Below are 24,888 nucleotides of genomic sequence, written 5' to 3'. Positions count from 1 at the left end.
AGATACCTTTTATTTTATTTTGTGGATGTTCAGGCATAAATATTAATTTTTTTTCCGATCATTTTATAAATAACTTAATTTTCCACATTATACAATAAAATCATAACCGAAAACGGGTTCTTAAGTAGGTGATTTTGAACTTTAAAGCAGTTTTCATAGGCCTACACATTATTTTTTCTGGGCTTATAAAAAGACTTATATAAAAAATACTCGATTATTTCAAAGGTCAAGAAATATTCTACTCGTAGTATTTAATTAAAGCATCTGAAACATTTCTAGGCCACCAAATTTTCAAACCAAAAACACATGATTTTGCATTACTACGTATGGCGTCGCCTTAAAGACCTCATTCACTAACTACTTTTTTAGTGTCAAAAAGTGCATGTGGACTGGCAACGTGAAATTTATTATTTCAATTCGATATTGTCAATTTATTCATATTTTTTATAACTTTTGTGTAGATTCATAAAATAATTCTAGAATGTCGCCAGCGTATGCTGATTTCTAATTTATATGCATTTTCGATATCAGTCTGGCTATCAACAGCGCGACAGTGCTCGCGAAATCTCGAAAGTCGGGGACGGCCAAGGAAGACTTAACGGAACGTAGTTTTTTTGACTCGCATATTAATCAATCAGTTATTGGAAGATGAAACGAAAAAAAAAACTTGTCAATCTGTTGATACTCATAGATGTGTAAAATATGGATAGTAAAATGATAGATCCTAGCTGAGACAAGTAGTTATTTTTAACGGTTATTTTTAACGGTTGTGTTTAACTAAATACATTCGATGGCAGGAAACACTAAATCACGCTTTGTGTAAATTAAACAAATTTAACATTTTTTTATAATTTTCTTTATTCATAAAACGTGGATTTAAAATGTTATTTTCGAATTAATTTCAATTAAGTGCTTAATGGGCGCTTTACGACGTATACGAAATTACGTTACGGAGTCTAAACTACAAGTTATAATACCAATACTAAAATAATTTACGGACTCGGCAATTCAGTATTTTAAAGGGAAATAAATAAATAAACACTGTATTTTTGGGTCGCAACAAACTGTCAGCTTCTTTAACAAATGGTGGAAAATGAAAATAATATAAATTTATCGTTCGTTTCTTTTCTAATTAGAAAATTTGTTGGAATATGTAGGCATAATAAGTTTTTGTTTGATTTAACTAATGATCAAGCCGTTTGCTCAGATAGGTAGGCAGAGTTGATTTTTTAAAATTTTATTTGTAATAATAATAATAATAATAATTTAGGCGTATTAGATCTATCAAAAAATTTATATATAAAGATGCAAAAGTCGGTCATTTTGAATACATGTAGGATAACGAAAGATTTTTTAAATATTTATATTGAGGGATCAGTAGGATTTATAGGCCCTGTTAGAAGTTCTACCGAGCCGAACCCTCTGATATGAAAATATCTGGAGTCGGTGAATTATTTTCCCATTTGATCTCTGGTGAGTTGACGTGTTGTTCTTGTATTGATTTGTATTTATTTTGCTTCATGACTATATGATCATTTGTGGAAAAGTGTGTCTAAGGGTTTTGTTTTTTCCTATGGGGAAGATTTAACCCGGATTTAAAATCGGAAAGTAAAATACATGGCATTTATGTAGCGTCGTTTAGTGTCATTTCACTTTAAGTAAGCTTAACTACAACAAACTTAAAAACGGTAATTCAGTATTAGGGGTCATGTTCTTAAAATTATTCCTATTGTGACTTACCCAATACAGATCTAATATTATAACACTAAATATACTGTTTACACAAAGTGATGACAAAACTTAGCAATAACAATAACAGCAGGATAGGACAAAACAAGAATATTAAAACTAAAACATAATATAAAACAGGAGGCAGTTTGTGCTCAGAAATGAGAATCTTCTGAGCACACATTTTAAAAAGGTACAATAAGGAGGCTACCGAAACCAAACATTTACCGGAAGTTTTAGAATAAGGCTTACTATAAAATATTGAAAATAAGTTAAGATTTATAAATGGTAAGCCCGTTAGTGCGTTTTGCTATTACGTTCAACAGATCACACTGTTTAGAAAAAAACATGTTTTACCTTTCACAGGTGACATCTATATAAAATAGGTATGTAAAAACACACGCGTATTCGAATGTAACGTTGTGTCAACATTCAAAGCAATCTGTGAAGAACTTTGGGAGATTTAATTTTGAACAAACGAACATTTTTATTTATATAGATGGATAAATAACGGGTTTTCCAATAAGAGGTGTTATTTTGAATAGCCCGCTATTTCGGTAGATGTTACTTTTGAAGCTGTCATTTGTTAACATTTGACAAGTAGAAACTACCATTAATACAAATGGAACAATACACGCTTCAACAACGCATTGAAATTATTAAAATTCACTTGAGTGAATCAAATGCAAATCATCTTGAGTGATGAGGCCCATTTCCACCTCGGTGGCTTCGTCAACAAGCAAAATTGTCGCATCTGGGGCTCGGAAAACCCAAGAGTTATTGTTGAAAAGCTTTTTTATCTTCAACGTGTGACTGTTTGGTGCGGTTTATGGTCCGGCGGAGTCATTGGACCTTACTTTTTCGAAAATGAAGCTGGAGCAACAGTTACGGTGAATGGATTGCGCTATTGAGATATGATTAATGATTTTTTATGACCGAAATTGAATGATATTAATTTGGACAGAATTTACTTTCAACAAAACGGTGCTACATGCCACACAAGCAACGAAACCATTGATCTTTCACGATTGAATATCAAAATAACACCTCTTATTGGAAAACCCTGTAGAACCCATGTAGAAGAATTGTATTATGCAAACCGTAAGTATTGTTATAATTACTAAGGTATGTTATTATAGTCTTCTTGTGACTATATTCCGTGCAGTTGAGCATGCAATCTAGGCACAAGCTAGTATTTAAAAAATACTCAGTCCTGATAAAGTTTTCCAATCGAGTAGTTCTAGTTGGTTAGGTGAAGGTGATTAGACTCAGTAAATCAGGGCTGTCTATAATTCCATAATTAGCGAAATACCTGTAATCTATCTACCCTTTTATTCACCTATTCAGGATGCGCCTTAACCCCTGGAATCTTTATATTTTGCAATGTATTTCTCCACGAGCTGTCAAAATGATTGCGCATCAAATATTATCGCAATAGATTCAATAATATTTAATTCAATAAAAGTATTATATTCTTCTGCATGGCTCCTATATCATATTTTACTACTTCTAAACTATTTACTTCCGATATCTTATATTGTTAAATGACAGCTTCAAAATTAACATCTACTGAAATAGCGGGCTATTTAAAATAACACCTCTTATTGGAAAACCCTGTATATAATTTTAAATGCAAATTATTACTTGTAGAATCACCTCGCAAAGTTTGCGCACTTTAACCCAGGAAACCCAGTATATGTTGAAGGAAGAAGATTAAATTGGTTATTTGAAAAGGAATATGAAAAGTTTCGGGGTTTCTTAGTAGACGGTGATTTATATTGATTTTGGTCGAGAGGGGACATTCTACGTGGTTAAACCATCTAATTATCGAACCGTATAATTTGAAAGACGATGTATGATTGTGAATGAAGCAAGGAGTTGGTGCTGAAAAAGAGGTCCTTCCACGTGATTAGTTATTGAAATAATTTCCTGCAAATTATGTTTTTTGACTTTCAACCTATTGGTTTGTGTAAACAGATAGATATATCTATGTAATTCCTCTAAAATCTTTTTTTTTATTCGAGTAATCGCATTAGTGGAATATTGTTCAGAAAGAAAATCAACGATCTGATGGGTCAACAAAATAATTGAAGGTCACGGGTAAACTTTATCCGGTTATTTTCCCTCAGGGCGGGAAGCAATCCCGCTAAAACCTTTTCAAATGTAACCCCACCGTAGGGGGTGACACTGCAGAACACATACATGGACATAGTTCTGTGAATTTAATAAATTGTCCAATAACGTAACAACCTCAATGACAATTCTTATTTTCTTCAGACAGGTAGGTACCAAATATTGAAAAAAAATCCGAAAAAGTCGAAAATATTGTATCCGAATTAAACAAATTTGTGATTTTCATAAAGTGGACTGTAATCATCATTTGATACTACTATTGGGGAGCTGTTGTTAACAATTAGTATTGGAAAGTGATTCTGACTTACCCCGTGTCTTTAGAATACGTCTTGTTGCGAATCGATATTATGGCCTTGAGACACTGCGGGTGATAACATAATCACAAGCACAAGCTTCCGTAATAGTCTCGTATTAAGCGCACTGAGGAAGCATTTAGGACATTCACTGCATAGGTTTTCTTAACAGACTATAAATGTGCAATAACACTGTCAGACAAGGACAGGTAGTCGGATAACATGTAATTGGGTGGAGCAATGCAGGAACATATGTTAAATGGAGATTATATCAATGCGTCATTTCTGTATTTAAGTACTTACCTACGTTATAAGCCATAATGTATTTGGCGTAACTTTTTTTCCATTAGGGAATTATACAACGTGTCCATATAAACGTCACTATTTCAATGATGATTACACTGGTCAACACATTTTTTGTCCCTTTAACGAAAGTAGCCAAATCTGACAGGAAATTTCACGCTACGATATTTAAAATACGAATGGAAAATATGTTGTGATCTAAAAATAATAGGGCTCCTACTAGGACTGCAAGCGGGATACACAAAGTATTGTTGTTTTCTGTGTAAGTGGGACAGCACAGACAGGAAAAACCATTATGCCAAGAAGGACTGGTCTACTAGAAAGCACCTTAAACCTGGCACGAAGAATGTTCAACATGCTCCCTTAGTAAAATCTAAAGATATCTTACTTACACCCTGGGTTTGATGAAAATTTTTGTAAAAGGCTTGTCTAAGGATGGAAATGGCATGATTTACTTAAAGCAAAAGTTTCCTAAGTTCAGCGAGGCAAAAATTAAAGAAGGAATATTCGTGGGACCACAAATAAGGGAGGTCTTGACTGATCCGAATTTTATAACAGTGTTGAGACCAGTCGAGCTAGCCGCTTGGTCAGCCTTCAAGAATGTTGTCGAGAACTTTCTTGGAACTCATAAAAGTGAAGACCATATCAGCATTGTGTCTGAAATGCTCATGGCCTATAAAAATATGGAATGTAACACGTCACTAAAAATACATTTCCTTCACTCTCATTTGAATTTTTCCCCCGAAAATATGGGAGATGTCAGTGGGGAGCACGGCGAACGATTTCACCAGGACATTGCGGCTATGGAAAAGTGATACCAAGGAAAGCGGAGTCCATCTATGCTAGCAAACTATTGCTGGACCCTGCAGAGAGACTCTCAAGATACTAACAAGCGCAAATCAGGAGCAAAAAAAATTAAATTGAATTAGTTTTGAAATTTTGTTAAGTAAGTACCCGTCATACTATGGAAGAATAATGTAAAAAGACTTAGTTAAATAATAAAAAAACCTGACCTATCAAAATTTTTTTTGATTCGTTTCGTGTTTATGGATACTAAATACATATAAAAAAACTAGCATTGCAAGGGACTGCACTTAAGAAAATTAATGTCGACCAGTGTTATTTTTCATTTTTCTTCAAGTAGATAACCAATAGGATGCATAATCTGGGCAACAAGTTTGAGGGTTCTGTTGATATATTTACTGACTCCAATTAAGCGTAATCTATACCAGCGCTTTCATGAATCCTACAAATTATTGTAGCTTTGGTAATGTAGTTTTAGTGATTTGTCTAATATGTGGTGTTGTTTTAGTTTTTTTATATTATTTTATGTTACTGTTACATGTTTTACTAATATTTTTTCATATTTATTTGATCAGTTTAACGTTAAAAACCTTGTGTATAATTTTTGATAGCTCACTAGGTAAATTCTGTTCGTATAATTCATGTGAAAACAATGGCGTAAAACCAAATAAAATAAAAATAAAAATTGCATGGCACTGTTTTTGTGAAAAATCACCTCAAGGATACGAGCTTTGTATAATCTAATACTTATTATATAATAATAAAAGACAATACAGTTACTTAAGGTGAAGCTTAATGCCAAATCAATATTTTGATTAATTTTTATAACGAATTGGTGTACATTATGAATATCAAAAATATTCTTTAGTTAAATTGAAGGTTTTCCTATCGTTTTACTTGAGTAGAATACAAATAAATTACTAAATAAAAAATATAAATGTAAGCTACTAAAAAAATTTTTTTTCAATAGAAATGTATGAACGCGTAATGAAAACATTTTTTAAAAAATACAGTATTATAGCTAAAATTATCTGTGACAGTTTCACTTGATTAACGTTTTTGCTTTCTTATAAAAAATTATTTACAAAATAAATAAAAACCATTTTTGTGCTTGAAATCGAACGTTTCTAGACTCTCTTTATCAAGTGATTTTAATGTCTATTACCTACAATGTAAGGTTTACCAAGAATATACACATTTTGGCTTGTAGCTTCCACTTAAGAGGAACGGCTGCGCGATCTTCATCATACAAAAATTAAATTTGGATTTGAGGCTAAAATACTCGACCAAACTGAATAATTGTTTTTGTAATTAAAAGGTATAGTGAATATCTAGTTCGGATATATGTGCTGCTTTATTTATTTGTGTTTCAAATAACAAAATAAAGGCCATTAAAGATTTAAAATTTTCACGATTTTATTTAACCTTTGACACATTAACTCAACAGTTTTTATTTTAATTTTTTTAAATTCCTTTATTTTTCCCAATTTTTACATTAATTACATACAATATCATATAAATCAATACGAATAATGGGAACCCACTAAGGCGCAGCCTGTGCGTGGGTAATATATTAAAATTATTAATTTATTGCACCTAGAAAATAATGGTTTATAAATTTTAAAAAATAACACATCGAGAAAAAAATGTTTTTTGTGTATGAATTTAAAATTATATACAACAAATTTGTGTTACAACGTAAATTGGTAGTTTGAAAATTAAATTAAACCCATGAAATCAGTTTTTTTTAACAATTTATATTTTTTCAATGTAATATTACATTATATTTGAATAGTAGGAAAGTAATATTATTTTTTAGTTATTACCATTAAGTCACAAATAATTGGCAGACTTGACTCTAAAATCGTGAAAAAGTCTATTTCTTTCATAGCCTATATTTTATAATGCGAAAGATAAATATTTGAAATAGCACATATTTGTACTAGATATTTAATATACCTTTCAAATAAAATTTTAAAAAATTCAATTTGTTTGGGTATTTTGGCCTTTAACCCAAATTTAAATTTAAATTTTGTATGAAAAAGACCGCGAACCGTTCCTCTTAATCATCCACAAAATGTCTGTTTTACTCCACACTATACACTCCACTAAATTGTAATATGGGTACACATATAATACACAACATGTGCAGACCCTTAAAATCGTTCGGTTCAATAACGGTGAAATCACCCGGCGAATCAAGAAGCAACTCAAGAATAAATAGAAAAAACTTTCAAGGTTGTATAATATCGATTTTGTTAGTGACATCGACGATAGAATACGGTATTATCGGATGGGGTAGTACAAATGACAATATCTCAAAATCACTCATTAAATTCCAAAAAAGCCGTAGTGAATATTATTCTGAGCGTTCCTGTAAGAACTAGCACTGTGAAAATGTCATCGTGTCAATTTAATAACTCTATTCAAAAATCTTCATCATGTCAATTAAACAACTCTTTTCAAAAATGTTCAACATATCAATTTAATAACTCTATTCAAAAATCTATACGTCTGTCTCGACACAGGTGTACCCTAGTGAGACAGATGTAGAAAAAATTATATAATAAAACGTTATACTGATAAATAAATAAATCTTCATCGTGTCAATTTAATAACTCTATTCATAAATCTTCATCGTGTCAATTAAACAACTCTATATTCAAAAATCTTCATCATGTCAATTTAATAACTGTATTCCAAAATCTTAATCGTGTCAATTAAACAACTTTATTAAAAAAAAAACAATAATCCTCTACGTTCGAAAATACAAAACACAAGAAATAACAACAAACACGTATATTATAAACGCAAGATCTCAGGGTCAAAAACACATCCAATAATCAACCACAAATTAAATATTTGTGCAAAAAAGCTTAATTCACTATTATCTTAAATTTTGTAACAAAATCCCACTCTCATTCAAAACTCACAACAATACAACAACGAATCTCAAATAAAAAGCTGGATACAAAACATATGGAGATCAGAAATAGATAATATACTAACACCAAATACAGACTGAAACTTAAAACACCTAACTAAACATAAAAACACCATGTACCTAATATATTTATAATCATTTTTGAAGAAAACACTATTGTTTCATATTATCCATACCACTAATTTTAAAAATATTTAAATGAAATTCTCAGCACGGGAAATTTTAGTGATGATATCATTATCTCTATTTGTTACAAAAAGGGAAGATAATAACACACTAAACTTATTATTATAATAGAATTTTGTTTCATCCCAGTCTGTCAAGCGAGGTTCAATACAAGCTGCGAGTTCATTATCAGACCATTTAGTTGATAATTTTAGTGTTGAAAAAATCTCATAATAATAATTAATATCACCTTCATTAGATCATGTATTTTTTTGTCCATTTTCATTACAAACTTTGATAATATATTTAAAATCTTACAATTATTTTCTAGAAGATTTATAAAAGTTTGTAACGAAATTTTTTTGTCCAATTTCGTTACAAACATTGATAATATATTGAGAATATATTTAATATCTTACAATTATTAGAAAATTTATCAAAGTTAGTAACGAAATTTTTTTGTCCAATTTCGTTACAAACTTTGATAATATATTGAGAATATATTTAATATCTTACAATTATTTTCTAGAAGATTTATCAAAGTGTGTAACGAAATTTTTTTGTCCAATTTCGTTACAAACTTTGAAAATATATTGAGAATATATTTAATATCTTACAATTATTTTGTAGAACATTTATCAAAGTTTTTAACGAAATTTTTTTGTCCAATTTCGTTACAAACTTTGATAATATATTGAGAATATATTTAATATCTTACAGTTATTTTCTAGAAGATTTAGCACTCGAAAATATACACGTTTTAATATAAGTACTACTACAAGTAAATTCTACACGGCCGTAGGAAAATTTCAAAGTGAATAATTTTAAGTCTGAGATGAGAAATATACCTGCGTAATGAAATCAAATTAGCTTTAAAAATTGGAACTGATGAATGTGTCAATTCAGATTTAATTTGGCAGGCAGGTACGGGTACCGCCGCCCCGGGAATCATTTATTGGATAAGCAACACTTCTGCCAAAGGTCGCCCCAAGTGGTTTAATTTGTTTGGTGATTTAGCAGGGGTTTCCCGATTCATGCTGATGCCCACCTACTGTCTTTTTTATTTCTCCAGCAGGACTCTCTCGACGCATCGCTTTGCACCGCAGTGGGAGGGATGGATTCATTGACCCCCAGACTCCTACCCATCTCTGATATTTTTTCCTTACGAGAACTTTCTTTCCATAAAATGATCCCCTACACAACATCCCCAAAGATGACATATGCCCTGAGGGGTATTTTTTCCTCAGAGCCTCTTGTGTGAAGCTAATGTATAAAAAAACAAACATGTCAATTAGTGACTGTTTATCTTTCTAAACGAGTATTTCTCACGAAAACAAAATGAAACGTGAAATTGTGTTGTCGGCGTGGATCGTTACACACACTGAACATGAAATTGCTAGAAGTGTGATATATACCGTATACCGAAATGAAAGGAAACATACCAGATTCCGGACAGTTCAATGAGATCGAATATCTGCTCAAGAAAGAATTTCGACATTCTGGTCAATAATTCCAGTTTTAACCCAATAAGTCTTTACCTCTGACATAAATACGGCTAAAAAAATATGGGTTGTTTTAATTTTTAACAGCTCGCGAAAACTAGCAAAATCTATCAGCTAACTTACTTTTTAGTTCGACAGGGTGAATAGTGAAAACTAAAATAGCCAAAATGTAGGAAGGGAAATAAATTGGCTAACGCGATGCTATTTATAAATAAAATAATAAACAACCAGTTACCTAAACACTTTTAAAACTAAATTAATATAATAAGAATATTCCCATGGATAACACAAAAATGTGCAATGACATAAGGCTACCAAAATACGACATATCCAATACACAAAACAGTTTAGGATACAAAGGAATGCAATATTATAATTCGCTGCAGTAAATTATAAGGTATGCACAAAGCTCGATTGTAGGAGCCATATTAATCAAAAGAAAATGCAGTATTGTACGCATGTAAGCTGTAATACATTGTACATTTGTAAGCTTGAAAGAACAAATAATAGCTAAAAATAAATTAAATTACTCAGTACCGAGATGTTTTCTATTCTTAAATTTAACCGTTTTTGATTGTTCACACAAAATATCAGCAATCGTTTCTATCGTTATTGGATTGTGTTGGGAAGTGAGTTAGCTAAGAGCTTCACAGATGTACTCATAGAGGGCAGTGCAAAGAGCTTGCTTGGCAGTCCGCAAGATGGCAGCTAGTAGCCAGTAGTCGCCAGGACCAGTTAGAATGCTCCCATACAAACTTGGTGTTTTCAGATCTCATTTAGCCAGCTCCTAGTTAGGTCGACAATCCTACAATCTTCCACTTCTTCTTCTCCTTCAACGGCGAGTTGGAGAACTTGGATGGTTTTAGAGCTTGAGTTGGTTTGTGGGAACACAACCGATTGTATTACCATGTATTCTATTTTCGTGAAAATAAATCTCCTGATTTATTAATTATCTGGATGCAACAAAATTTTTCAAAATTGATTTATTGAATTTACGTAGACAATATTCAGATGCGATGTTGTGACAACAAATCATAAGCAAAATTTATGACTTTCCGGATTTACTAAACAGAATTGATTTGAAATTACCTACACGCCACAAACGTTCGTAAATTATTTTAAATTAAAAAACAATTTAACCAAACCAAAATGCTTGCTTATGTATACCGAATCGATTTATTAAATTATTTTTTAATTAATATTTTTAACTGGAGTTCCGTATTAAATCAGAAGATAAGCAAAGTGTTCTAATTTCTGGAAAACGGACACGTCCACAATTCATTTCTAATGCTTTACTTGTTCAGTGGTTTTACTAATTATTTCGTAAGACGTTTTTCTAACATTGATTTTTCGACTGACTTTTGTATTCTAAACATCTATTCTCCTTTTCACAATTGAAGGCAACCTTCTAAGGAGGTCGGACCCTTATTACTTGTTCATTATTTGATCCATTGAGGATTGCAGTAGTCTGATAGTCTACGTATTTGATGCACATTTGAGACATTACGGATATGATTTACTTTAGAAAAAGCATCTTCGACACCATGACAAAGATACAAGACTTACAGCAAAAACCAAGTTTCCTCTAGAGGCAGATGGAGTTTATAAACTTAGCTGTTAGGATGTGTCAATGTTTATGTAAACCAGATAGAACGAAAAATCAGGAATAGAAGGATATGAGACATAACACTTTCGAGCATGTAAACTTGGCCATCCTAAAGAATAGGCAATTCCAAGTGAAACCAGCCATCACTTTGATTTGTTCTGGGTCCTGGTCTAGTCCTGGAAATACCCAAATTGAGTATTTTTTTTATTTGCTCTGTATAGTAATAATACAGGGTTTTCCAATAAGAGGTTTTATTTTGATATTCAAAGAGCTAACGAGAGATGATTAATTATTTTTTATGGCCGGAATTGGATGGTATTGATCTGGACAACGTTTACTTTCAACAAGACGGTGCTACGTGCCATACAAGCAACGAAACCATTGATCTTTTACGGGAAAAGTTTCCGGACCGTGTTATCTCTCGAAGAGGTGATCACAATTGGCCACCGAGATCTTGTGATTTAACACCTTGCGACTTCTTCCTTTGGGGCCGCGTGAAAGAAAAGGTCTACGCCAACAGCCCAGCGTCGATTCAAGACCTCAAAGATGGAATTCGTGAGGCTATCGAAGACATAAGGCAGCCACTTTGCGATTTGGTTATGGAAAATTTCATGAAAAGGATATGGTTCTGTAGGCGTGGTCGTGGTGGTCATTTGACTGATATTATTTTTCACTATTAACGGCATACCTCCTCTTTATAATGAAATAAACATTTGATCATTTATATTAAAAAATGGCATTTTTCTTTGAATATCAAAATAACACCTCTTATTGTATAACCCGTATAATATGATACACCAAGTTTTAAAATTGTATGTACCTTGACATCACGCGCTTATTCGCAAATTTCAACATTTTGATGGCTTATTCGGTAATTTTCAAAAATTCTAAAACTTCTATCATTAGAATGCACTAATTAATATGGTACATTGTAAATAACACGAAATTTCGTTGTCTTTAGAAAATAACCTCATAGGGATATAACCATGTAGATTAAAATTCCCCATTTCGGGAATACTATTGCTGTCTTTATGCGGTGTAAATATTATACGGGCTTATAAGATCGGAATAACAGAAACGTTACTCATAATCACTGCGGACGCGTATACTGATTGTATTAGTGGCTGTTAGATATATATCGGCTGGACTATTGACCAAAACACATCAATGGGCTGTACCCTTAGTATAGCGTCAGGATAGTGCCTGCAATATGAAGAATATCCGAATTTATTAAAGGGCCGGATTTTGATGCAAATAAAAACAGACAGCGACAATTAGACAAATAGTGCATCGCCTTAACTTAATTTTACTTTCTTCTTTTCAACACCGTTTAGTTCATATTTCTAACTACGACTGTAAGTCTGTAACTGTGAAGTGAAAATGACACTAAACTGCGCTATATAAATACCACGTTATTATTACTATTAAACTAGACAACAATTTCTACGAGATCATATGAGCTGTTTCGAAAATCGAACAAATTGATTCTACGGATGAAAAGTTAAAATTTATCCATCACACCAACATGTTTTTTTTTTCATTTAGAGTATTTTCGTAAAGCTAAATATAAACGTTAAATTCCTATGTAGGTATATTTGGCCTAAAATATTCAATGCAAGAAATAACGTATTATCTGATATCGCTTACCCGGAATTCACCAGTCCGCCCACGGATCGTCTCGTCTGGAACTGATGTATTAATAACTCTACTACAGAATGAAAATAGACAGTTTTCAGTCCTACCAACTCATCCTTAGGGCCGAATTAATGTTTAAGGGTACAATGTTCGATGTAGGAAGTTAAACAATTCACGAATGATGAACCTGAAAAGAAAAAAAAAAGTTATTTAATTAAGCAAAATTGAGTAATGTTGATAAAAAAATTAGATTTTTTTGAATTTTCTAAAAAATACTGCGACTAGAACACATCTTGGCCTTTCAAATTATCGAGCATTTTTTTCGTGCAAGTCTTTTTAGAAGTCCAGAAAAATAATACGTATCAGGCCCATAAAAACTGTTTGTTATGTTTGTCCCTGAACTTCACAAAATAATTTAAAACACACTTTTTGGCGATGTTTTTCTTGCATAAATCAAAAGAGGCGGCTGGTGTAAAGCGGTAATTTAAACCTTATCGCCATTTATATAAGGTATGTTATTGTTGTGCATCACCTTAATCAATGTAATTTCGGATTTTATAAATTTGAAAAATAAGTCATTTTTTCTTCAGTACAATTTTAAAACTGTAATGCGTGTTGTATTTCGTTCAGGGAGGGGAACACGGGATTGGGGTTTGGTTCGGCTATTTCCAGCACCGACACTACGCGTCGGCGTCGTGACGCCGCGAGTATGCTGCCCTGCAATGGTGGTAGAATGTAAAACAAAATTTCTATTGTTGATCTTGATGTTTTTCTCTTCTTGCTGCGTGGTGTGCCAATTTGCGAGAGGCTTAAATATATTCAGAGAGAGAATTTATCGATGTATACGTCATGAAGACAGTAGTTATAGGCCTTAGTCGTAATTCACGAAAATATTGATTTTTCACGAATACGGCGCTATATAAATCAGCAAAATTTTATAAATGTTTTTATTTTTCGCTGTTGTCAAGCTATCGGGAAGGAGGTTGTATCTGTGCACACTCATCGACAAAATATGATGCGCACCTTCATGGCTTATATTTCTTTTGCCACTTTCAATCTTTACTGAATTTGTGTACAGTTTATTATTTTTCACTGGATAAAACTACTACATGTTCTTGTGATGTTTTTATAAAGATTGTATTTGTGTGTATAAATCCGTCTTAGATTTTTTTAATTAATAGGCATATGTTTGTTATTTGATGTTGTGTATTGTTTTTTAGGCTTTTGCATTACATTAGTTATTATTTTAATAAAATGTGTTGAAGTCGAATATCATTTTTGTTGAATCAATCGAAATATTTACGAAAAGGTGATTTTTTCGAAGTATTGCATAATGAATTACGCAAGATTGCGAATTATTGCATTATGAATTACGCACGATTACGAATTATTGCATAGTGAATTACGCACGATTATGAATTATTGCATAGTGAATTACGCACGATTAGGAATTATTTCATAGTAAATTACACACGATTACGAATACGCACATCAAATATAAACATCTGTCAACAATCATATCCATTTGACAATATCCTTAAATAAAGCTGTCATTTAATAAATCATGTACTTGTATTAATAAACTAACGTTTCATTTATGAAACTACTCGAGTCCAAAAATGACAAACATTAAAGTGTATTTAGTATTAGCAAAGTAGCCCGGTCTACATGAACCTGTATTCTACAAGCCGGTGATTGATTGACAAGGGTTCAGGGTAGCAACGTACTAACACTAATGAATTAATTCTATCGGGGTAACTGGAGCCTGATCCATAATCTCCCAAACCCTCTACCCTCGAATATATCCAGGCCAAATTGAGCTTTATTAGATAGAGTTATCTTAAATAACTAAGCACAGCCAATATTCTAATGTAGCTTAAAACATAGTTAGTTATGTCGCCGCGCTACGACCAAATTGCACGGACTATAAAAGCGGCGAAGATATAGGGTTTTCCAATAAGAGGTGTTATTTTGAATATCCCGCAATTTCGGTAGATGTTACTTTTGAAGCTTACATTTTTTGACATTTGACAAGTAGAAACTACGCCATTGATAAAAATGGAACGCTTCAACAACGCATTGAAATTATTAAAATTCACTTGAGTGAATCAAATGCAAATCATCTTGAGTGATGAGGCCCATTTCCACCTCGGTGGCTTGGTCAACAAGCAAAATAGTCGCATCTGGGGCTCGCAAAACCCAAGAGTTATTGTTGAAAAGCCTCTCTATCCTCAAAGTGTGACTGTTTAGTGCGGTTTATGGTCCGGCGGAGTCATTTGATTAGGAGATTTTGAACTTTAAAGCAATTTTCATAGGCCTTTGTAATCAATTATATTCTCTGAGGATTACAGTCTTATGTAAGACTTATATAAAAAAAAATACGAGATCATTTCAAAGGTCAAGATGTATTCTACTCGCAGTATTTAATTTCAGCATCTGAAACATTTCTGGGCGACCAAATTTTCAAACCAAAAACACATGATTTTGCATTACTACGTATGGCATCGCTTTAAAACAAAATAAAGAGAAAACACAATTCAAAATCTAAACAAGAGCAAAAAACTGCACATGTTTGAAGAATAAAAAATATAGACTAGATGTTGGCGCCAAAAAAATAAAAGAAATGAAAGAAAATAATATACAATCTATCAAAAAGATTTAGAGATAGGTATATTAAGGGTACTAAGTTCTGGTTGCTTCATAAAATTTGAAAAATTTATAAGGTTCTATGATAGTTCTATTAAAGTTCTGTTATTGTATTCATTATGTACAGGTTTTCCAATAAGAGGTGTTATTTTGAATAGCCCGCTATTTCGGTAGATGTTACTTTTAAAGCTGTAATTTTTTGACATTTGACAAGTAGAAACTACGCCATTAATAAAAATGGAACGATACACGCTTCAACAACGCATTGAAGTAATTAAAATTCACTTGAGTGAATCAAATGCAAATCATCTTGAGTGATGAGGCCCATTTCCACCTCGGTGGTTTCGTCAAAAAGCAAAATTGTCGCATCTGGGGATCGGAAAACCCAAGAGTTATTATTGAAAAGCCTCTCTATCCTCAACGTGTGACGTCCGACAGAGTCATTGGACTTTACTTTTTCGAAAATGAGGCTGGAGCAACAGTTACGGTGAATGGAGTGCGCTATCGAGAGATGATTAATGATTTTTTATGGCCGGAATTGAATGGTATTAATCTGGACAACGTTTACTTTCAACAAGACGGCGCTACGTGCCACACAAGTAACGAAACTATTGATCTTTTATGATTGAATATCAAAATAACACCTCTTATTGGAAAATTCTGTATTTATATATATTTCAAATATGGAATGTATTGCATTGCACTACCCCTGCATATATTCTGAAATATATTCTGCTTATTTTTATTATTATATGGACCAGTTGCTTCATAAAACTCAAATAATAGAAGAACTTGAATCGAATTTTAACAAAACTTTTAAAATAAATTCGAAATTTGATGAATTTTTCAAATTTTGTGAAACAGCCCGTCCTTAATACTTTTGCTATTGTTCATAGTTACTGCTAATGAAAAGATATTAATTCGGATGTTTGCAAAAATACATATCTTTTCAATTATTATGAAAGAACACCCGAAAATGGTTACAAAATTGGCGAAAGTAATTAATATTTGATAAATTAAATAAAAACGTTGATCTAAAAATTAGAGAACCACAAATCATAAAACATGACAGATTTAAAACTGAGAATTTTACAGGTGAATAATTCTGAAAAACTGGCAGCTTAATTCTTTAAAACAACTGACGGCAAATCCAGGACCCGACCAGGCAGACGGAAGCTAACGACAGCGAAACTTTTGACTTTTACGTCTAGCAGAATTTCAAATCAATATTTTTTGTCTCTTCTACCATTCCTGCGTATCTCCGGAGAACGAAAAAAATATCCGAATGTCAAGACCGAATGGCTAGTACAAGAGCCGCAGTGGCTCAACTTCCCCCCTGATCCTCCCCCGACTTTATGGTGGGGTGTTGGAGAGATGGGGGGGGTGGAAGTGTGGCCCGGGGGGCGATGCTCATGAATTTTATATAAGGGGAGGCCCTCTCTTCGCCCCCTATCAATAATGCAAACGTTAACTTAAACCGCCGATCTACTAAGAGAGAATTAGAATCGAAAATTGTATTGGTAATGCTGGCAATGTACAGAAAGGATTTTGCGGGTTTTCTAGGGATTGTAAATTAATTATTTGTGTTAATTTCATCATTATTTTGTTAAAATTGACAAAATTAAAGCATCCAGTCCGTACAGCCATTTCTCCGAAGGTTCCCCAGATGTTGTCAGATGTTGTTCCCAATCGATAGTCCTGATCTTCTTCAACGCCTATTATTCCATGTTCCCAATCGCAACAGCAGACAGTCGCTTACTTTTAATATCGCTCATTGTAAGACAAATTCCAAACAAAACTCATTTATCTACAGATCCACACACTTTTTTAACTTAAATTATAACCATATTGACATATTTAACTCGACTTTACGCGACATAAAACAAAAACTCAATAATCAACAAAACTCAAACTAGTTCAATTCCTATATATTCCCGTCCTTTGCCTCTTAATCCTTATCCTATAATTCCCCCTCCTCCCCCCACCCTCCTTTATTTTAATATTTTTAATATTTCCTAACTAAACAAGAAATTAATTTAAGAGAACATCTCTATGCCATTGTACACCATTGTAACACCATTAACTATTCATCAGTGGAAAGTTCATAATTGGCATAATTAATAATATTATTATTGTATCATTATATAATTACAGATTTGCTGTCAACTTTTCCAAATAAATAAATAAATAAATAAATAAATGTTCCAACTGAGGTTTTTATGAACACCTTGTGAATACATTATTGTCAGAAAATTACCAGAGTAAATTAAATAATAGAAAAAAAATATAATTAAAATTATGAAAATCTGTGATTAATTATTATTATTTTTTAAATATATATATATATATATATAAGGACTGTATTACAAAATATATATAACTGTATATATAATTTTATTGGAATAACTTTTGTGGGTTATGCCCATAAATGTTATATATCATTGAAGAAGAATATAATTCTAATCTAAACGAAACATGAAACAGAACAAGACACAGAAAAATAAACAGATAATCTCAACAGGTAATCGAACCTAGAATTTCTGTCTTAACTTAATTCTTTATTTATTTAATTTATTTATTTGTTAAGACATACACAGTACAATTAGATACAATTGGATATTTTTAGTTATTACATAGTTGTAGTACCTATTACGTATGTCCATAAAATATCATTACGTAATTTCGCCTGAGATTGTTATAAAAGGAAGGAAGTGTGTGGATAATAATAAAAATAATAAATGAATTGAAAACAAGAATTATAATAAGCTCACGAATTGTAATTGACTGTTAATAAATAGGAGTTTTGAAAAATGATGTGAAAATATTTTTGAAATATGTCATGCTAAGAAATTTAATAAGTTAGTTTTGTATGTTAGAAAGGAATCATGAAAGATGTCTAAATGTAGTAATTTTTCGTAATGGGTGTATGTTGTGATTGCGCGAGTAATAACTGAATTATTTGCTGCATTGGTATTGTTGGCTTCAATATGAAATAGTGTAGTGTGCCTGGTACGCCTCGTTGGAACATTTAAACCAATGACGGATAGCAATTCGGGACTATCTATTTTATTATTTAGCAGATTATGTAGAAACAACAGGTCTGACAATGTGCGTCTTTTTTGTAAAGTTAACATATTATTTGTAGTATTGTTGTGTTTCTTGAGTAAATGTTTCGAAAATTTATTCTGAATACTTTCTACTAAATCTATGTATACCTTATATTGAGGATTCCATATTGTGGAAGCATACTCCAGTGGACTTCTGACCAATGAACAAAACAACATTTTCAGAGTCTTAGCACTTTTGAAAACTTTGCATATTCTTAATAAGAAACCTAGCATTCTGTAGGATTTTGAAATAATATGTTCAATGTGCTTGTCAAAAATTAATTTGCTATCTAAGTAAACACCTAGATCTTTACACGTAGACATAGGTTGTAAAGGTTTGTTATTCAAGTTGTATGGATAGATGATTTTGTTTTTATTTCTAGTAAATGTAATCGAGTGACACTTAGATATGTTTAAGGACAGTAAATTTGATTCACAATATATGTACAAATTATCAAGATCGCTTTGCAATTCCATACAATCGGATAAACACTGTATAGCTTTATAAATTTTCATGTCATCCGCGTATAAAACAAAGTAACTATTTTTAAAGCAAACGTAAATGTCATTTATATAAATATTAAATAAGAGTGGTCCAAGATGCGACCCCTGGGGCACACCTGAGACGATTTCCGTTAAGCAAGATGCAAAACCATTGACAACCGTGATTTGGTGACGATTATTGACGTATGATGCGATCCATCTATAGAGGTCACCGTGAATTCCTAGACCTAATAACTTTTGTAAAAGAATATAATGATTAACACGGTCAAATGCTTTAGAATAATCCGTATAAATGGCATCTACCTGGCATCGCATATCCATTTGAGCATGAAGAAAATTTGTAAAAAATGCAAGATTTGAAGTTGTGGATCGATTTTTCATGAAGCCGTGTTGATTATTTAAGAGTGAGGGTGAGATAGTAGAATATAATTGATCGTAAACAATTTTTTCCAACTTTACTTAGTATTGGTAATTTGGATGTAGGTCGATAGTTCGAGACATCATTTTTACTGCCATTTTTATATATTGGGGTAATCAAGGCTGTTTTCCACTTGTCGGGAAATGTTCCTTCAGATAGCGATAGTTTGAAAATAACAAAAATGGGGGCTGTCAATTGTTTACTACAATAATTTATGAAGATCCCTGGAAGTTGATCATCTCCTAGCCCCTTTTTGATATCAATGGACTTAAGGTATTTGAATGTGATGTCTTCATTGATCTCGATTCAGTTGATTATGCTATTTGAATTAGAGCAAAGACTGGCATTGCTTGTATGTGCAGGTTGAGCATTCGAAAATACAGATCCAAAATACTCAGAAAATAAGTTGGCTACTCCTCTACTGTCATTAGCAGTTCTTTCACCGTAAATCATATGATCAGGGATGGCAGGAGATTTTCTTTGAGAATTGACGTAGGACCATATTTTTTTAACATTATGCTGTATACCGGATTCTATCGTAGAAATGTAGGTTTTGTAAGCTGCTGAAGCGACTGTCTTTTGCCTTTTGCGAAGCAATGAAAATGAAAGATAATCAAGGGGGTTCCGATGGTGCTTCCATTTTCTAAAGAATTTTAATTTTTCGTTTGTTATTTTTATTAAGGCTGCCGTGTACCATAGTGGGTATTTTCCAGATTTCACAACTTTCTTAGGAATAAACGCTTCGATATTTTCGCTAATTCTGAATTTGGAAACTGTCATAAAATAATTAGGTCTCAATAGCCGAGTTAATTGAGGCATTGTCCCGGTAAAACAGACGTCATTTATCAGAATTGTTTTCTTCTTCATTGATAACTACGTATCTATTTAAAAAAAACATAAATACATTGCTTGGGACGGGGTTATACTAATACCATTGTTCAGGTTTTGTTGACCGAAAGGCTTAAACTGGGTCTTATTAAGAGAAAGCTAAAAGCCAAAAATGTTTATATTCTTGGTATACCTTATATTGAAAGTAATATGCAATAAAATCGCTTGACAAACGGAGTCTAGAAACGTTCGATTTCAAGCACAAAACTGGTTTTTATTTATTTTGTAAATAATTTTATAAGAAATCAAAAAAGTTAATCAAATGAAACTATCACAGATAATCTTAGCTATAATTCTGTATTTTTTAAAGTTTTTTCTTTTACATGTTCATACATTTCTAGTGAATTTTTTGTTTTTTTTTGTAGTTTATATTTATATTTTTTTTGAGTAATTTATTATTTCATTTGTATCCTACTCAAGCGAAATGATAAGAAAACCTTCAATTTATCTGAAGCATATTTTTTTATATTCATAATATACACCAATTCGTTATAAAGATTAATCAAAATGGTGATTTAGTATTAAGCTTCGCCTTAAACGCGTTTTAAGTTTTACACAGCTGAAAAATAACCAGTAATGCATCGTTAATGATTGTTTATTAATTGTTTAAATTTTAAAACACGTTTTTTAATGAGAGAGAATATATGTACACGTAAACAATGTTTTGTTTTTTTTTTAACATTAAGTCTACACGAGAGGCGTTGTTGGCTCATTAGGGATGCTTTGTATAGCATAGAGAGTATAGAGTATTATTATATGAGAGAGCATAGAGTATTTTTAACGAAATAAAGAAGTGACTTCTGTCGAAAATAAATTTTGATGTTATGAATTTATAAAGGCAAATCATTTTGTTTATTGGGAAAAACGTTGTAATTCTGTGAAAATAAAATCAAAAGGTGATTAGGATATGGGCGGCGGTATTAACCCTCCGGTAAGGGAGGGTTAAGTTAAGCTTACACTTGAAATTGTTACACTTATGAAGCTTAAACATAGCGAAACCGGTTTGGTAAATTTAAATAAATTTGTGGTTTAAAACAAGTGTTATGAATTATGAAACCATCAAGTGAGTGCTTTTTACGAAAAAAATACCCTTGCGGTATTCTAACTCTTTAAATGGCCTGACTCAAGTGTGTATTTGGTTTTAGTCCTCGCTAGTGAAAATTACATACGTTATTGAATATTTAGTAGATTCCATGGTCGTGATCAATGTTCCGTCTGAGGTGTGCAAGTATGCGGTCACACTTCTGTTAAAAATTGTCCGCACACATGTTTACATCTTCGGCACACATTTCGAAAAAGGAACGTGTCACCAGGGTATCGATTCTCCAATGCAGGCCACTCGCAATCGCCGTCGAAAGTGCATACATTGGTCGCCGTTCTTATTCTTGAGTCTGGTCGAATGTAGATACTTACATTACGCCAAACGCCAAAAGTCATTCCACTCCGGAATGACACCAAGATATTTGTTTTGCGTTTACACAAAAATAGTCGATGTTTTATGGTAGCTTCGTACATAGGTACGTACAGGATTTTCCAATAAGAGGTGTTATTTTGATATTCAAACCTAAAATATCAATGGTTTCGTTGCTTGTGTGTCACGTAGCGCCGTCTTGTTGAAAATAAACGTTGTCTAGATCAATACCATCCAATTCCGGCCATAAAAAATCATTAATCATCTCTCAATAGTGCAATCCATTCACCGTAACTGTTGCTCCAGCCTCATTTTCGAAAAAGTAAGGTGCAATGACTCCGCCGGACCATAAACCGCACCAAATAGTCGCACGTTGAAGATAGAGACGCTTTTCGACAAAAAATCTTGGGTTTTCCGAGCCCCAAATGCGACAAATTTTGGTTGTTGACGAAGCCACAGAGGTAGAAATGGGCCTCATCACTCAAGATAATTTGCATTTGATTCACTCAAGTGAATTTTAATAATTTCAATGCGTTGTTTAAGCGTGTATCGTTCCATTTTTATTAATGGCGTAGTTTCTACTTGTCAAATGTCAAAAAATGACAGCTTCAAAAGTAATATTTACCGAAATAGCGGGCTATTCAAAATTACACCTCTTATAGGAAAACCCTGTATTTTAAAAACTTTATGATTTATCCCTTTTATTGAAGGTATTTGTGTTATTTCACGTGTTTTTTAATGTTGTTGCTTGTACAGGAGAAGATTGGATTGAATCACCGAAACGATATTGACTTACATAAAAAGTCAATAGATGTCGCATATTAAAAAAATGAGATGTATTTATCCGAGATTTAAAAACTCAATTCTTTCAAGATAGGCATACAAATACAACATTGTACCGATGATTCAATTTTTTGAAAGAATTGAGTTTTTATACAAACAAAACTCTATATTAATATACATATATTGAGTTTGTACGGGCGCAAACAAATAATTATTTTTCTTAATATTTTAAGGCACAACTTGCAAAAAGTATATTTTCATGAAATAACTAAATTAACGTAATCGATGAAAGCGTGGGTTATAATTTACAATCGTAAAGTAAAGAAAGTATTGCAAATAAAATTTATTGAAATTTATGAAAGAAAACCAAGGCGCACAACTCACAACGCTAGGAGGCGCTAGTGTAGTATGCTGCCATGAGACTGTGTGGGAAATGTCAGAAGTTGGATGAATTATAATTCATATTATTAAGTGTTTGGTGGTACGAAATTGGGTTATATTTATGTTTAAAAATATTGATATTTTGTCATCAAACTTAACACGTCTAACATATTCAGTAGTTGCCATTTTCAGAATAATATTATGGAATCACCCATCGATCAATAAATAGTTCCACCATTACAAACGATAATTTGATATATTATTCAGAACAGAGTTATGGTCTTCCAATGCGATGCATTCAAATTGTAAATGATGATATTCAATAGTCAGATGATGTAAATGTAGTTACCAAACCCAAAGATCAAATTATTTATTGAATTATATGCAAAATATTATAAACCTTGAACTCGTGAATAACCAGCTTTATCTGGGATTTTAGAAATCAGATGTAAACATCATCATCATCATCAGTTTTGGCTCTACAACCCCTGGTGGGTCTTGGCCTCCTCAAGAGTCTTCCTCCACTCATCTCGGTCCCGCGCCAGCTCTCTCCAGTTTCGAAGCTCCAAGGCAGACAAATCTTTGAGGACGTTGTCGCTCCATCTTAACCTTGGCCTTCCCAGGCTCCTTCTCCCTATCGGTCTTGAGCTCAGCAGGGACTTTGGTTCTTGATGCTCGGTCATTCTCTCCACGTGATCTAGCCACCGAAGTCTTCCCAGTTTTATGAACTTTGTGACGTTTAGCTCCTTAAACAGAGTATAGAGCTCATTTTTATAACGTCTGCGCCAAAATCCATTTTCTAGAACCGGTCCGAAGATGCGCCTCAAAATTTTCCTTTCAAAAACGTCCAGTGCTCGCTTATTCTTCTTAGTTAGAACCCACGTCTCGGCTGCGTACGTAAGCACTGGTCTAATTAGTGTTTTGTACACTAATACCTTGGTGGTTCTGGAAAGCAGTCTATATTTTATTTGTTTTTGTAGGCGGAAATAGCAATTGTAAACAATTAGATGTAATTAATTTTCTTGTAATATTTTAAATTGAGCCGCTATCAATAACAACCCTTACGTAGATGGGTAAGGTAAGATAAGGTTTAAATTCCCGCTTAACACCATCCGCCTATTTTGATTTATGCAAGAAAAAAACATGGCCAAAAAGTGCCTTTTATATTATTTTATGGATGTTCAAGGGATAAATATTGAATTTTTTTTCCAATCATTTTATAAATAAATAATTTTCCACATTATACAATAAAATTATAACCGAAAATGGGTTCGTAAGTAGGAGATTTTGAACTTTAAAGCAGTGTTCATAGGCCTTATACGTTATTTTTTTCTGGGCTTATAAAAAGACTTACCTAAAAAATACTCGATTATTTCAAAGGCCAAGATGTATTCTACTTGCAGTATTTAATTAAAGCATCTGAAACATTTCTAGGCGACCAAATTTTCAAACCAAAAATACATGATTTTTGCATTACTACGTAAGGCATTGCCTAAACATACTTTGATTTATTGTGGGAAGTGCAGACAATTAAAGTCAAGTGAATTCATGTGAAGTCAAGTGTAAACAAGAGAATCGAGAAGCTTTGTAAAGTTATAGAGGCTATTATTAAATATGTCCGGTATCTTGCCACAATG

At 32.5% G+C, this 24,888-nt stretch overlaps 1 protein-coding gene across 1 annotated transcript in view; it reads right to left on the bottom strand.

Annotated features, from left to right (window-relative positions):
- LOC149411087 (acetylcholinesterase-like) overlaps positions 1-24,888 on the bottom strand; it is a 325,241-nt gene that overhangs the window by 275,704 nt on the left and 24,649 nt on the right. The window contains exon 2 of the mRNA XM_089647425.1: positions 13,126-13,300. The gene's annotated coding sequence lies outside the window, so the exon portion shown is untranslated. The remainder of the gene's footprint in view (positions 1-13,125; positions 13,301-24,888) is intronic.

This window comes from Hesperophylax consimilis, chromosome 26, assembly GCF_061612785.1.
Source record: "Hesperophylax consimilis isolate HC1 chromosome 26, BYU_Hcon_1.0, whole genome shotgun sequence".
Classification (NCBI taxonomy): Eukaryota; Metazoa; Arthropoda; class Insecta; order Trichoptera; family Limnephilidae; genus Hesperophylax; species Hesperophylax consimilis.
The sequence above is the reverse complement of the archived record's forward strand: the minus strand, read 5'-3'. Positions and strand labels throughout refer to the sequence as shown.